The sequence below is a fragment of the Giraffa tippelskirchi genome, chromosome 9, assembly GCF_054371585.1.
Source record: "Giraffa tippelskirchi isolate mGirTip1 chromosome 9, T2T-mGirTip1v1.2.pri, whole genome shotgun sequence".
NCBI classification, from domain to species: domain Eukaryota; kingdom Metazoa; phylum Chordata; class Mammalia; order Artiodactyla; family Giraffidae; genus Giraffa; species Giraffa tippelskirchi.
In genome coordinates, this window is record NC_137283.1 from 86,803,920 (window position 1) to 86,820,393 (window position 16,474).

Here is a 16,474-nt window from a genome sequence, read left to right on the forward strand (position 1 = left end):
AGTCACATGGCCAGGGAGCAGCACTGTTTTGACTTCCACTCCATGCAAACTACTTCATCATCTCTTTATATTTTAGGGTTTACTTGCTTCTACATCTCATTTAGCACTGGACAGGATAAGGCAAAGAGGAGAAGGTGCAAAGAGTCCTCCCCAGTGTGGCTCAGACACCAGATCCACAGAGAAGCAACTTAGATTATATCACCATCTTTGCCTCTACTCCTCATGTCCTCCCCCTACTATTCAAACAAATTTGCCTCGTTCTTAGCCTCAAACCATTTCTTCAAAATTCTGGGTGCTGGTAAGGCAGCAAGATAATAATGATGTCCAGATCATAACAGAAGTTATGAAGAACAGTGTGACACCACAAAACTATGCATAACTGCCAAAAGGAAAAATTAATTAAGAAGAATGCAAAGTGTCAGTCGCTCAGTTACGTCCAACTCTTTGCAACCCCATGGACTGTGGCCCACCAGGCTTCTCTGTCCATGAAATTCTCCAGGCAAGAATACTGGAGTAGGTAGCCATTCCCTTCTCCAGGGGATATTTCCAGCACTAGCATTGAACCTGGGTCTCCTGCACTGCAGGCAGATTCTTTACCAACTGAGCCACCAGGGAAGCCCATCTTTAGAGTCTAAACGTGAAGACTCTATTAATTTTCTTTGAAGACTCAAATTTTCTTTGGGATACTGAAGAAAATAGAATATTTGAAATGGATATTTTATCTAACAGACATTTAATATTTTAGGTGATTTTTTTCAAAATAACTATCATTAACTAGGTAGTTCATAGTATACATCAGGGCTTCACATAATAGAAGAAATATAGTAATTCATTTACACACAAATATGTAAAATAAACACTATAAAACAGAGAATATAAAAAGTAAAGCTTATAAGTATCAAAATGAAAGTCTTTTTGAACAAAGAGCAGCCTTTGCACCCAAATTCTTGCTTTGAAATTCCATTCCTCACTATAAAGAATTCAGTGAAGGAAAAACTGACCAAAAGTATAGAGTAGGAAATGTACAAGATGAGTTTGGACATTTTGTCATAACAGATAGAAAGGAAAGGATCAAAGACTCTGAAAAGGGGGAGTACTAATCAAAACAACTTGGAAATCAACCCAAAGAGAGGCACCTACCAGTAATATAGAACAATGTAAGCATCAATAAAGATACTTACTGCAGTAGACTAAGAGACATCGTGCATTGTGCTTAGTCACTCAATCGTGTCTTACTCTTTGTGACCCCATGGACTGTAGAGCACTCCAGGCTCCTCTGTCCATGGGATTGTCCAGGCAAGAATACTGGAGTGCGTAGCCACTCCCTTCTCCAGGGGATCTTTCCAACCCAAGGATCGATCTTTCCAACCCAGGGATCGAACTCAGGCCTCCTGCATTGCACGCATATTCTTTACCATCTGAGCTACCAGGGAAGCCCTAAAAGACATCAAATATATGTAAATCATGACTTCATCATGATTTTTAAAAATACTTGGTCACTACTAGAGAAATAAGTGTGGATGAAACTATCTAATATCTAGCTTTTGCCTCAAGATAATATGACAAAGGAAGTTGGTGAAGGTAAAAACAAAATAACATTGGCATGAGTTGGTAACTGTTGAAACTGGATGATGGTACATGGATATACACTGTGATATTCTATCTACTTTGATATATGTCTTAAATCTTCCAAAACAAAAAGTTAAAAGAATTCCATTTTTACCTTAAAAGTACTTCCAAAATTTCTGAAGAAAAATCTACAGTAAAGAATGCTTGAAAACAGAAAAAAAAAATAGCATGAATGACAAGAATTCTGGTTACGATGCTATAAGACATAAACCAGAGTTAAATATTTAAATAATCAGAGAGGCAAGGTTATTCAAAACATCAAGATAGGCAGATGCAGACTGAACTATGCAGAGACACTGAGCAGAATTCAAAATAATCAGAACTATATTTTAAAATATTCTTTCTGAAAATTTAGAATTTGTAAATCACTTTGTTACCTAATGGTTTAACGACAGACTCCAACAAAACTAACATTCTAGTATAGTGAGTGCTAAATAAAATTACAAAGAAGATGAAGTTTGTCTTCAGTTTTACCTACCACTTCTACCGCCTTCCATTTACACTTTAAAGATATCCAGGATCTTCTTCCTCTTTCTTTTTTTTTAATTAATTAATTTATTTTAATTGGTTACTTTACAGTGTTGTGCTGGTTTTGCCATACATTGACATGAATCAGCCATGGGTGCACATGTGTCCCCATCCTGAACCCCCTCCCACCTCCCTCCCCATCCCATCCCTCAGGGTTGTCCCAGTGTCCTGTTTCATGCTATAAAAACCTTCTTTGAGAGAAGGATGTAATAAGCACATTCACACCAAACTGTAAATGATTCAAATGATTTACCACTGACTCCTGAGTGCCTATCTCACTCTTACACTTAGGTAGCTAAGCAAGCATATCTCTTACATTCATAAGAACCACAACAGTGATTATCACTAAAGACATAAAACAATAGATTCACCTGAAAAATGAAAATCAGGGAAAAAATTGGGAAGATTTTATTTTACTATAAATTCACCTTTCTTACACAAGGCATAATGCATATTTTAACAATTACATATTAAACAATACAACACTGTGACAGAAGGGGCAGTTTTAATAAGAATATATTGCAACTCACTTTTTATATAGCAAACTTACTGTAAGAAAAAAACTTGATGTAATAACTTCAATTTTGAAGAGCTGATGCTTCTTCAAGCCCCCAAGTGAAATCTAAGTTAAAGTACTTAATATTTTCCTAAGCTAAGCTTTCAGTAAATCAGTGAAAGGTGAATACAATTTACTGATAAATGTCCTATATCTTCCTTCAATCTTTTATTGATATTTTATTGATAAAAGGGAATCAAATGTGATAACCTGGTTGTACTATGCATACTGTTACTATACAATCCAGTAATGCACTACTTGATTATTTACCCAAGGAGTTGAAAACTTAAATCTACACTAAAACCTGTGCAGAGATGTTTACAGTAACTTTTCTGTAATTACCCAAACTTGAAAGCAACCAAGATGTCCTTCAGTTGGTGAATGGAAAGATAAACTGTGGTATATCCAGACAGAGGAATATAATTGAGCACTAAAATAAAATTAAATTAAATCAAGCCAAAAAAAAAAAGAAAGAAAGAAATCTAAATGGGTATTACTAAGTGAAAGAAGCCAGTCTGAATAGGCTTTGTATGATTTTGACTTAAATGATATTTTGGAAAAGGCAATGTATGGAGACAGGAAAAAGGTCACCAATTGAGGGGAGGGAGGGAAGAACAGGCAGAACAAGAAGATTTTACCAGTTGCTTTATTTTCTAAATGAAATATGTGTATACATATGAAATGAAATATATGTATATATTTTGGAAAGTATTATTAACTACTGGTACTGGAGTTCCATTTAGGAAACTGTCTTCATTTAGGAAAATGCTTTGATAAACTTCCATGCGTGTGGAAGGTGAGGCCTTGAGAGTGAGGTATAGAATGAGACTGTAGTACAAGGAAAGAATATTATCTCTAACTACTTTAATAAACTTTTCATTTTTTTATCCTGATGAAAATATCTGTATAATTACCAGGAAAGCCATGGTAAAAATCATGTACATTCAAATGTTATAAAAGATGATCTGAGTCTTTCAGCATCAGTGTCCCACTCATAGTGGGCGCTCAATAAATGCTGAATTCGGATTTCCCTGGTGGCACAGGGCTAAGAACCCGCCTGCTAATGCAGGGAAGACGGTTCAATTCCTGGTCTGGGAAGATTCTACATGCCGTGGAGCAACAAAGCCTGTGCACCACAACTACTGAAGCCTGCATGCTCTAGGGCCCTTCAAGCAACAACTAATGAGTGCCTGTGCCGCAACTACTGAAGCCCGCACACCTAGAGCCTATGCTCCACAACAAGAGGAGCCACAGCAATGAGAAGCCCATGCACCACAACGAGAGAGTAGCTTCTGCTCTCCGCAACTGGAGAAAGCCCATGTGCAATAATGAAGACCCAGCAGAGCCAAAAATACTCAGGTCTCCTGCATTGTAGGCAGATTCTTTACCGTCTAACCCACCAGGGAAGCCCCCAAAATAATAAATAAATATAAATATGGCAGTGTGTTGTTGTTGTTCAGTCGCTAAGTTGTGTCTGACTCTTTGCGATCCCATGAACTGCAGCACACCAGGTTTCCCTGTCCTTCACTATCTCCCACAGTTTGCTCAAACTCATGCCCATTGAGTTGCTATCTAACCATCTCATCTTCTGCTGCCCCCTTTTCCTCTTGACCTCAATCTTTCCCAGCATCAGGGTCTGTTTCAAAGAGTCAGCTCTTCACATCAGGTGGTCAAAGTATTGGAGCTTCAGCTTCAGCATCAGTCCTTCCAAAGAATATTCAGGGTTGATTTCCTTTAGGACTGACTGGTTTCATCTTGCTGTCAAGGGACTCTCAAGAGTCTTCTCCAGCACCACAGTTCAAAAGCACCAGTTCTTCAGTGCTCAGCCTGCTTTATGGTCCAATTCTCACATCCATACATAACTACTGGAAAAACCATAGCTTCGACTATACAGACCTTTGTCAGCGAAGTGATATTTCTACTTTTTAATATGTTGTCTAGGTTTGTCATAGTTTTTCTTCCAAGGAGCAAGCATCTTTTAATTTCATGGCTACAGTCACTGACTACAGTGATTTTGAAGCCCAAGAAAATAAAATCTGTCACTGTTTCTACTTTTTCCCCATCTATTTGCCATGAAGTGATGGGACCAGATGCCATAATCTTAGTTTTTTGAATGTTGAGCTTTAAGCCAGCTTTAGCAGTGTGTACATGTCAAAAAATTTTTTCTGATAAATATTTAATTCATGAATAAATTAATTACTGAAAGAACACATAATTTCATTTTCTTTGTTTTTTGGTTTTTGTTAGTCTAGAAGTGAAATTCATATATGTTGCTTTACACTTTTTGTGTCATGCTTTTCTGAAGACACAAATATCACACTATTTTACCAAGTGTTTGATGGAGTGGGAAGCCTGTCAATCTGAATTAGAGAGAATATTTGGAGTAATGTAAATCTTATGGTATGAAACCTTTTGAAGAGTTAATGGACTTTTGCTTCAGGAAGGAAAATAAGCACTTGTCATCTTAGCTCAGATCAAGCATTTCAAGAGTAATGTTCATAGAATGTTTGGTGAGGAAAAAAAAGGAAACAACAGAACAGAATAGTTCTTACAAAAACTATCTCCCTACAATAAGAAATCAACACAATAAATTAGACTCTAAAGTAAGTTAGAGGTGTGCATAAGATGCATGCAATGCAATTTAGTCCTCAACACTATCTCTTTGCTTTTCATTAATAAAATAAGCTTGATTATTGAAAGCATTGGCCCCTTTGATTTTTAAATATTGTGTTCAGAGAGAAGATCACGCTACAGAAGTACCGAACTATGAAGGCATAGGATAAAAGGTAAATGAGGAATCTGAGATGTAAGTAGGGTAGGTGGCTTGGCCAATTTCACAGAGCTCATCGGGAGCAGAGCCAGAAGAAAGAACGCAACAGAACCAAGAATTCCACCATTTCTTTCCTAGGATCCAAATAATCCAAATAATGTAACACTAGCAGGTCAGCTTTTAGACTTAACCTCAGGAATCTCATGATTTTAGAGATAACAATTTTAGTTTGGGACTTACTTGGCTGTCCAACAGTTAAGACTCCACACTTCCACTGCAGGGGGCACAGGTTCAATCCCTGGTTGGGGAACTAAGATTCCACATGCCTCACAGCATGGCCAAAAAAAGATTTTACTTTGTTCAATAAAAAAAGTCTCCTGCATAATACTGCCTAAAATTTCTTCAATAGGAAACAGAGCCTCTAATTAACAAAGAAAAGATTAAAAGGCCAGAGTGAACACATTAGTGTGAGTGTTCTCACATGCAAATGAAAAATGAAATCTCTTAATAGAGATAAACGACTAGAAATGTACTAGAAGCTGTGTACATGAAGGGTAAGAGTGAGTTCTCTGAAGGAGGAAAGGTTTTTAAAAGGTGACAATGCAGTGACTTCTCAGTTTTGCCCTGCACTAAAATCTGTATTCCTATAAAAATACATATGAATCAAAATATACTATTATCATTCCTATATATTTTTATAGGAATCAAAATATACTATGATCTAATTTCAAAAGCCTACAACACCACTGCTGAAACATAGTCTTTGCTGAACACTAATGAATGAGACTTGAACTAATGAATGAACTTGTCTGACTCTTTCAGACCCCATGGACTGTACCATACCAGGATCCTCCATCCCTGGTATTTTCCTGGCAAGAGTACTGGAGTGGGTTGCCATTTCCTTCTCCAGGGGATCTTCCCAACCTAGGGATTGAACCCCAGTCTCCTGCATTGTAGGCACACGCTTTATTGTCTGAGCCACCAGGGAAGTCCTAAAAATCTGTATAAAATACTGATTAGAAGCTTAAACTTGAGAGTGAGAATTCTACACAAATAATACCTACATATATGACCAAGGCCAGTCATTTTCTGAGCCTCAGTCTTCTCATTGTTAAAATGAGGACATCAATATCTATTTTATTTTATTTTTTTTACATTAAATTTCAGAACTTCTTTATGTAAAAAATAAATAAAGTGAAAAAAAGCCACAATTTTAATGAAGATGTTTGCAAGACATAAAACTAGCAATTCTTATCCAGAATGTATGTATGTATGAAATCCATTTTTATACAAGCTCACACATCTTTATGTGTGTTTGTGTGTTTTCTGTCGCTGTGTAACAAATAACCCCAACACTTATAAGTTTAAAGCAATGTAGATTTATGACCTCACAGTTTCTGTAGTTCAGGAATCTGGACAAGGTTTAGTAGGGTCCTCTGCTTCAGGCCCTCTCACAGGTGGCAGTCATCTCAAAGACAGACTGGGCAGGATCCTCTTCCAAGCTCACAGTCATGTGGTTGTTGGCAGGACTCGGTTCCTCGCGGGTTGTTGGACTGGGGCCTCAGTTCCTCATGAGCTGTTGGCAGGAGGCCTCTCTCAGTTCCTTGCCACGTGGGCCAGTCTACAGAGCCTCTCACACGTGGCAGTTGGCCTCATCAGGGGAGCAAGCCAGAGGACAGCAGAGGCTGCCAGCAAGAGAGAGCGTGCTAGCAAGACACAGTCACGGTGTTTTGTAACCTCATCTTGGAAGGGACACCTCACCACTTTTGACATACTCCGTTTGTTGGAAGCACATCACTAGGTCCAGTCCACACTCAAGGGGAAGGGTTACAGAAGAGCAGGAATATCAGGAATTGGGGATCATTGGAAGCCATCTTAGAAGTCTGCCTATTACTACATATTAACCCAAGAGAAAATTATGTGAAAGGCTTGAACAAATATTTTATAAAAAGAGAAACACAAATGACCCATATGCAATTGAAAAGCTGCTCATTTCATTAATAATTAATCCATTAATTATTAATACCACCATGAGATACCATTTCATGCCTACCAAAAAGCAAACTTGAAAAGTGACCATAACAATTGTTGACTGTTTCTGTATCTTAGAGCAATACTATTCTGTATACACTGTTGATAAGTGTGTAAATTGGTACAACAAAATTTTGGAAAAGAATTTGGCATTGCCTAGTAAAGTTCACATGCAGAAACCTTCAGCCTACTAATTTTACTCTAAAGAAACCCTTGTGCATGTCCCCCAGGAGAGAGGTATAGCAATGTACATAGCAGCCTTATTTATGACAGACAAAAACTGAAAAAGCAATGTCCAACACTGGTAAAATGAATAAATAAATTGTGACATAACCACGCAGTAGAATAATACACAGCATTGAAAATGGATAAGCGATGCCTTTACACATGAACATGGAGAAACATTAAAAAGCAAAACATTGAGTGAAATAAACAATGCACAAAAATATTTGTATAGTTTAAATGATTGTATGGGGATGAAACGGAGAAGGCAATGGCAATCCACTCCAGTACTCTCACCTGGAAAATCCCATGGACGGAGGAGCCTGGTGGGCTGCAGTCCATGGGGTTGCTAGGAATTGGACACAACTGAGCAACTTCACTTTCACTTTTCACTTTCATGCATTGGAGAAGGAAATGGCAACCCACTCCAGTGTTCTTGTCTGGAGAAGCCCATGGACGGGGGAGCCTGGTGGGCTGCGTCTATAGGGTCACACAGAGTCAGACACGACTGAAGCGACTTAGCAGCAGCAGCAGCACGGGGATGAAAAGAGTTGGTACATGGAAAAAATCTGGCACAATGTCTGGCATTATAATAAACAATTGATACATGTTTGTCATTAATATCAATTCACATACCTCTTGAGCACATTGACTTGTTAGGAATAAATATATTCAAGTCTCATTCATTAGTGTTCAGTGAAGACTGTTTCAGCAGTGGTATTGTAGACATTTCAAATTAGATCATAGTATATTTTGATTCCTATAAAAATATAGTCCCTCAAAGTAAACCTGGACTTCCCTGATGGCTCAGATGGTAAAGAATCCACCTGACAATGCAGAAGACACAAGAGACATGGGTTAAATCCCTGGATTGGGAAGATCCTCTAGAGAAGGAAATGGCAAGCCATTCCAGCAGGAGTTGCAAAGAGTAGGACATGGCTGAGCAACTAACACATAGAAAGTAAAGCTGCCTTATTCTTCTTAAAAATTTGTTTCAGTATCCCTGGAGAAGGAAATGGCAACCCACGCCAGTATTCTTTCCTGGAAAATCCCATGGGCAGAGGAGCATGGTGGACTACTGTCCATGAGGTCGTAAAGAATCAGACATGACTGAGCAACTAAGCAGGCACGCCGGGTAGCCCTAACCAGGGTCAATCCAGCTACAATTAGAGCAACACAGAGGCCTTCAGGGGAGACTTGACTTGAAAGATCCTTTCAATATTTCAACTCCCTTTGAAGAGATAAATCAAAATACCTTAAAGGCATAAAGCATTTTGATGAATTTAGATTCTGGGCTTCTAAACTATCAGATTGGAAACTGTAGGCCTCAAAGTTATTTCAAAGGATTATCAGTCTGTAAGCACACTAGTGCTTCCCTGGTGGCTCAGTGGTAAAGAATCCACTTGCAATGCAGGAAACTTGGGTTTGATCCCTGAGTTGGGAAGAGCCCCTGAAGAAGGAAATGGCAACCCGCTCCAGCTCCAGTATTCCTGCCTGGGAAGTCCCATGGAGAGAGGAGCTAAGTGGGCTACAGTCCATGGGGTCGCAAAAGAGTTGGGCACAACTTGGTGACTCGACACCAACAACAAGCACACTAGGCACTGTAAGTAGACAATAAATAACAAAGCAGTCAACATCCATTCATCACTCAGCCTGTGCCAGAAACGTACATGTATTCATTCACTCAAGCTTCCCAACAGCCCAATGTGATGGGTACTTGAACAGAGACTTAGAAAAGTAATTTACCCAAGGTCACATGTTTAGCAGGTAATGCTGTTGAGAGCAGTCTGATTAGAGAATAAATACTTTTAACACTACTGGGCTCAGAACTGTACAAGCTGTATCTGGGAAACTGAGTCGCTACACAAGAGAAATTTTTACATGAGGTACTAAGGAACAACAGAAGACAGGACGTATTTTAAGGCAGAAGAACCAGGCACAATAAGTTTGATCAAGTAATAAAGTCTTAGTTTGCCAAATTTTTTCACATTCTGCACAGGTGTCATTCAATCTGCCCCAGCCTAGCTATCTGCAATCGTGTCTGTGGCCTTTGAAAAAGAAGACTTTGGCGAAAGCTGAACAGTATTTTGTAAAATCTAGTAAAATTTAGTACTCCTAAGGATACCTCTAATGGAGAGTAACTCTAAAAGCAAATGGATGAGGGCATTTTTCTTGGCTTCCCTTTCCCTTCCCTTCCCAGACCTACATATAAAAGCAGTATATTAAGTACAGCCAGGCTTCTTGAGAACTAGAAACTGGAAAATCCAGAGCATAGATCCTGGACTTCCCTGGCAGTCCTGTGGTTGAGACTCTGTGCTTTCACTGCAGGGAGTGCAGGGTCGATCCCTGGTTGGCGAACTAGGATCCCACATGTGGCACAGAGCAGCTGAAAAATAATAATAAAACAGCATAGATCCTTCGTGCTGTCTCTCAGGAGCTGCCTAGCCGCTTATCTCTTTTTTTTCCTGCCATGGCTGAGTACACTGATGTTGATATCTATTATAAAATTGACCTTGAACCTCAATTCTAACCCCAGTTCTAGCCCTTACTATCTACAAGACCATAGACAAACAGTTTAACCTCTTGAGGCTTTCATTCTTTTATTTACAGAGTGGAATAATAATTAGTACCTACTTCAGATATAATGATATGTTACCCTGTAGACAGAATAAGGATGTATTCATTGTACCAACAAAGCAGGGATGTCAAGATGAAATGATAAAACATTTTAATGGGTATGAAAAAGCATGAAAACAGTCATTAAAGCAGTAATTTTTACAACTAATTGTTATTATTTGAAATTATACTTGGTATGTGCTCGCACTAGGGAAGTGATGACAAACCACCATGATCTTTTCAGTGCTTACTGCAATTGTAAGTCTCAAAATGAGCTGTGTTCATAAGCATAGATATGAGGGTCAAAAGAGACAGAATGTGCTTGAAGCAACATGTGGCCCAGAGTGAGCTCTCAGTAAATGCTGTTATCATAACTTGCATACTAGCTTCCACTCATACCGCCTGCAGCTTCATAACTTTGACTTGTAAAGCCAGCTCTAACTCTTCCTCTACAAAACCTTCCAACTCAAGTCCACCATAACTGAACACAACATTCTATGTCTTTTAGTTCAAATTCTCAAGGGGGAAAAAAAAAAGAGTGGATTGGACCCAAGTAATTGTAGGCTGAAGTGGAGGTTGGTGGAGCAGAGTTGAATATAGTTATAGACCTCCTAAGCCTCTTCCTTTTTTTCTTCCAACACAGGCAATAATTATAGTCTGAGAAGTCAGCTTTTGCTAGTTTCTGCTGTGGTTAGGAAGCAACCTTCAAATCTTGTTGTTTACAAGAATGATGGTTTATCTCTGGCTAACATCACATCATAAACTGGCTGCAGATTGACTGTGGTTCTGTCCCACACATATTTCCAGAAGCCAAGGAGAAGGAACAGCCCCATCCGTGAGGAATACTTCTTGTGAAAAAGGGAAAAGAACAGTGATAGAACGATTGACAGCAAGTAACGGTTCTCCTTAGATAACATACATCTATCACTCATGTTCACATCGGAGAAGGCAATGGCACCCCACTCCAGTACTCTTGCCTGGAAAATCCCATGGACGGAGGAGCCTGGTAGGCTACAGTCCACGGGGTCACGAAGAGTCGGACATGACGGAGCAACTTCACTTTCACTTTTCACTTTCACGCACTGGAGAAGGAAATAGCAACCTACTCTAGTATTCTTGCCTGGAGAATCCCAGGGACAGAGGAGCCTGGTGGGCTGCTGTCTATGGGGCTGCACAGAGTCAGACATGACTGAAGCGACTTAGCAGCAGCATGTTTACATTAGCCGAAGAAGAGCACAGGGGCAAGCCAGGGCTGAGAAAGCTAATCCTTCTACAGGAGAAGCCGTGAATAGCTGAGGAAAATAGTACAACCTAGCAATATGGAGGATCAAGTCTTTTAAAATATTATCTATGAAAATCATGTGAAAACAGTAATATTTAAGTACAAAACTTACTAAGTAACATACATTTTGGGGAACTGCCACTTTAAAATGTTACACCAAGTTCTCTCAAGCCACTGGACAATCTGAAGAAGTTTCTAGTCAGCATGATGGGATAGAAACTCATGTTTTTCACACTTAAACCAGTTAATATCAAAGTGTTTCAGAGACAACAAAGCTATAAACATATGCACGACACTAAATTTTAATAGACTGTACATAGCTTTCCATATTTGATGCATACATAGCTCAAGAGAGCCATTTTTAATTTTTTTTAATAAATGAAGAAATTTCATGAACTATTTCCTGCAGCATTAACCACTTGAAGCTTCTTAGGATTTTTGGCTTCATTAAAATGTGAATTTAGGAGATTATGGTTAAGTTAGTTTTAAATACTATGGGGAGCATCAATACTTAGGTGTCATAAAAATTAGTAATCATATATCATATACTTCCAGAACAGTCCAAAGATACTGTCAGCTCAGTTCAGTTCAGTCACTCAGTCGTATCTGACTCTTTGCGAACCCGTGAATCGCAGCACGCCAGGCCTCCCTGTCCATCACCAACTCCCAGAGTTTACCCAAACCTATGTCCATCGAGTTGGTGATGCCATCCAACCATCTCATCCTCTGTTGTCCCCTTCTCCTCCTGCCCCCAATCCTTCCCAGCATTAGGGTCTTTTCCAATGAGTCAACTCTTCGCAAGAGGTGGCTAAAGTATTGGAGTTTCAGCTTCAACATCAGTCCTTCCAATGAACACCCAGGACTGATCTCCTTTAGGATGGATACTGTAGATGATACTATATAATGAAACTATTCTTTTCCAAACTGACCATAATACAATAAGCCAAAAATGCACAATTTAGGTATCCACAGTTAGCAGCAAAAGGCATGATTGCATATTTCATGCTGTATGAAAAAACATGCTGACTCTAAATTTAACTTTCAAGGAACAGTTCAATCACTGTCCTCTCTATAGAAATCAAAGTTTTTCATTACTCTCCCTACTCTGTCTGTCTCTGACTTGTACAGTCGGCTGCTGCTTGGGTCAAGGGGCCATTATGGCTCTAGCTTCCAAGAGACCTACAGCAAATCCACGGTAGGAGTCACGCAAAGTAGTGACTGAAGTTTTACAGAGACAAATCAGTATTTTTATCCTACTTCAGTGAAGTATTTATTTGATAATGAAAGTAAAAGAAACTACCTCTCTGAGGAGTCATATTGCTTTATTTTCTACATATCTTTATTCTTCTTAAATTAAAGCCAATGATGTAAGATATGAAAAGATTATTTTATGCTAAAATTTTATTGCAAGCATTAACTTTTTGAGTATTATGGATCTTCTTTAAAAGCAAGGCAATTTTATCTATCAGGCACTATAACTACAGTGCTTAAGGCCTAAGTTTGTGTATGTGTGTGTGTGTGTGTGTGTGTGTGTGTGTGTGTGTGTGTGCTCAGTTGCTCAGTTGCATCCGACTCTTTGTGACCCCACAGACTGTAGCTCACCAGGCTCCTTTGTCCATAGAATTCTCCAGGCAAGAATGCTGGAATAGGCTGCCATTTCCTCCTCCAGGGGATCTTTCCAACCCAGGGATTGAACCCACATCTCCTGAGTCTGCTGTATTGCAAGCGGATTATTTTACCGCTGAGCCATTGGGGAATTCCCAGGCCTAAGTTTCCTTAACAAAAAACTTTTTTAAAACTTTCTTACCCCAAACTTTCTTTTCTCAGCCCCTTCAAACACACACACACACAGACGCACATACACACACATACACAGAGCCAGTTTTGAAAACAAAAAATCCAATTATCTAAAGCAGCAGTGTAATAATTATAATCAGGGATTTTTTTCTTAAGATCAGAATCATCTAATACTTACTGTGGCCTTAAAAATGTCATTAGTATACAACAAAAGAATGTTTTATTTTAATAAATGCAAATTTCTTGGTAAATCTTCCAAGAATAAAATACTGCAAAATGCATTCTAAGTCACCTAATGAATCAACTACTAACTAGGCTGATAGCTGCATGCAAATTAAAACCCAGGGAACATCTCCCCAAACCTATGGCGTTGCTTTTGGGTAGCTCGTCTAAAGTCCATCTCTCTCCTACCAGAAATAAAACAGCTTAACCCATCCTCTATTTCTAGTTTGTGACTGCGAAGCCATGACTTCTGCATTAACAAGTCTAGTCTTCAGTTCTCTGTAGCACGGTGGGTAAGGGGTAGCATGAAAATGACAGTAGAGAAATGGGATTGCTAGATCAAATGATAGGTCTATTTTTAATTTTTTGAGCAACTTCCCTAATAGTTGTATGCATCTATAGTCCCACCAACAGTGCATTCTAATTTTAATATACATTATGTTTAGAAGATAAATGAGCTCTGAGGATGTACTATACAACATGACTATAGCTTTTAAAAATATATAGTTATGTTAATTATGACCTCTTCCCATTTTCATTTAACAATCTGTATTTACTTTATTAATTTTTCCTTATATCATCTGATTTGTATATATTACTTTCCTCCTGAATTCTCCCCCTAATTTGCCTCATATCTAATCTCCTTTCTATGATGGAAGAGAAAAATAAGGTATCTTTTTTTTTCTTAAAATCCTATCTTTTCTAACCATCAAATGTTATCTCTGGTGTCTCTAGCACAGTGTGTTAAATCCTTTTCTGGTGCTTTGAATATCAAAGACATTAGTTCCTTTTCATGAAATGACATCTTAACAAAACCATTTTCTTTCAAACTTGCAACATATTATTTCCTTCCTGGGAGTGACTGCCCACCATCATTAAAGCAACCGTATTATTCAAATATTGTTTACTTTGGTAAATTCAATGTCTTAAATTAAACTCTGTTTTTTGTTTTATATACCAGAAAGTGATTCCTATGCTTTTCATTCCTATCCTTTCAACAAGGATAGATGGGCATTTTAATATACAGTAGTGGATTTCTAAAGTCTATGTTTTATACAAAAAAAGTTATATTTCCTTTGAAAACTCAGACTAGAAGTAGTTAACTTTTCCTAAGAAAAATTTATATTTTATTACTAACTTAGACTTTGAAGATCACTGTGTATCAGGCTCTTACATGGCTTCCCTTAGCACACAAGCTCAAAATGTTAGTTTTCCTATAAAAGTTATAAATATTTTTATTAAAAATTTATGAATATTGAAAATGTAATTGTATGAACATGGAGCATCATGTTGAAGAGCCTTTTAATACATACCAAGTACCACAGAAAGTTGAGCTGCAAAGAAGTTTCCTGACTTGTATCTCCAGAGAAACGCCACCCCATAAGTAAATGTCCATCTCCTGAACCTGGTGATGTGAATGTTTGCCCTTCCATGACTTTTCTCCCAGAACAATAAGAATAATGCTATTCTCCATCTACAAAGAAAATGTAGCACATAACTTAGATAGTTTTTCCTAACTGGTGATAGGTCTTTTCATTTGCCCATTCCTGAGCTGTCTAATGTGGTAGCCATTATACAGCTGTGGCTATTGAACACTTGGAATCAGGCTAGTCTAAGTCAAAATACGCTGTGTTAAATACACACTGATTTCAAAGAATCAGCATGAAAAACAGATTCAAAGGATACTGATTACATGTTAAAATGTTAATGTTGGATATATTAGGTTAGATAATTATTAAAATTAATTTCATTTCAGTTCTCTTTAAACTTTTTTTAATGTGACTACTAGAACATTTAAAATTATGTTTGCGGCTTACCCTGTATTTCTATTGAACAGCACTGGTCTGGTCCCTCTCCCCTGGATCCTAAATGGTATATAATTATTGGTATAAAGAATGTGACTTAAGTTAGGGTATCACATGTTACAATGACAGAAAATAAAATGAACAAGCCAACAAAAGAACTAAATATGTGATGTCGAAATCTATAACTGGCTGTTGACTAGACATACCATGGTGATTATTTCACAATATATACAAATATCAAATCATGACATTGTATGCCTGAAACTAATATGTTATATGCCAACTACAACTTAATTTAAAAATCTGTAACTAAATGAATTAATCATTTATACTTCTAAGGAATCTGAGAAGTACCAATTGGTCTAACTGTAAGAAGAGCAGCAAGAAGTCAGTCCTGCCAACTCAGATCCTATTGGTCTTATCATTTGGGAGAATCCTGATACCTGCAGTGCCTGAACGCTCACATGCTTATATCAATACATGTAAAGAATGATGATGACAATAACTGTCATTTACTGAACACTTGATTTACGTCAGTCACGTAAATAAATATTTCTTGTGTAATCTTTATACTAATCCTAAAGGTATATTAGAGGGTAAACTAACTGCTGAAACAAACATCCTCCAAGCATCAGTGACTTACCAAAATAAATGTTATTTCTTGCTTACATCTCATGTGGTGGCAAAGGAGTGGCAGCAGGCTCTGTTCCAAGCTTCTTCTGTCTTAAAGTTCTTATTTCTCTTTGGTCTCTAGGGTCCTTTCCAATCAGCAGATGAAGAAAATGCAAGAAGAGCACATGGGGGATTTTTATAGGTCAAGCAGGAAGTGCTGCAGTTTATTTCCAACCAGCATTCCATTGCAAGAATTCAGGCCTGGACACACCAGTCTGCAAGAGAGGCTGAAAGTATCTATTGTGCCCAAGAATAAAAGTAAAACATTAGCAGTCTCTGCAGCAGGTACATATTATTATCTCTGTTTTACAGATGAGGAAATTCAGTCTCAGAAACATTCAAAT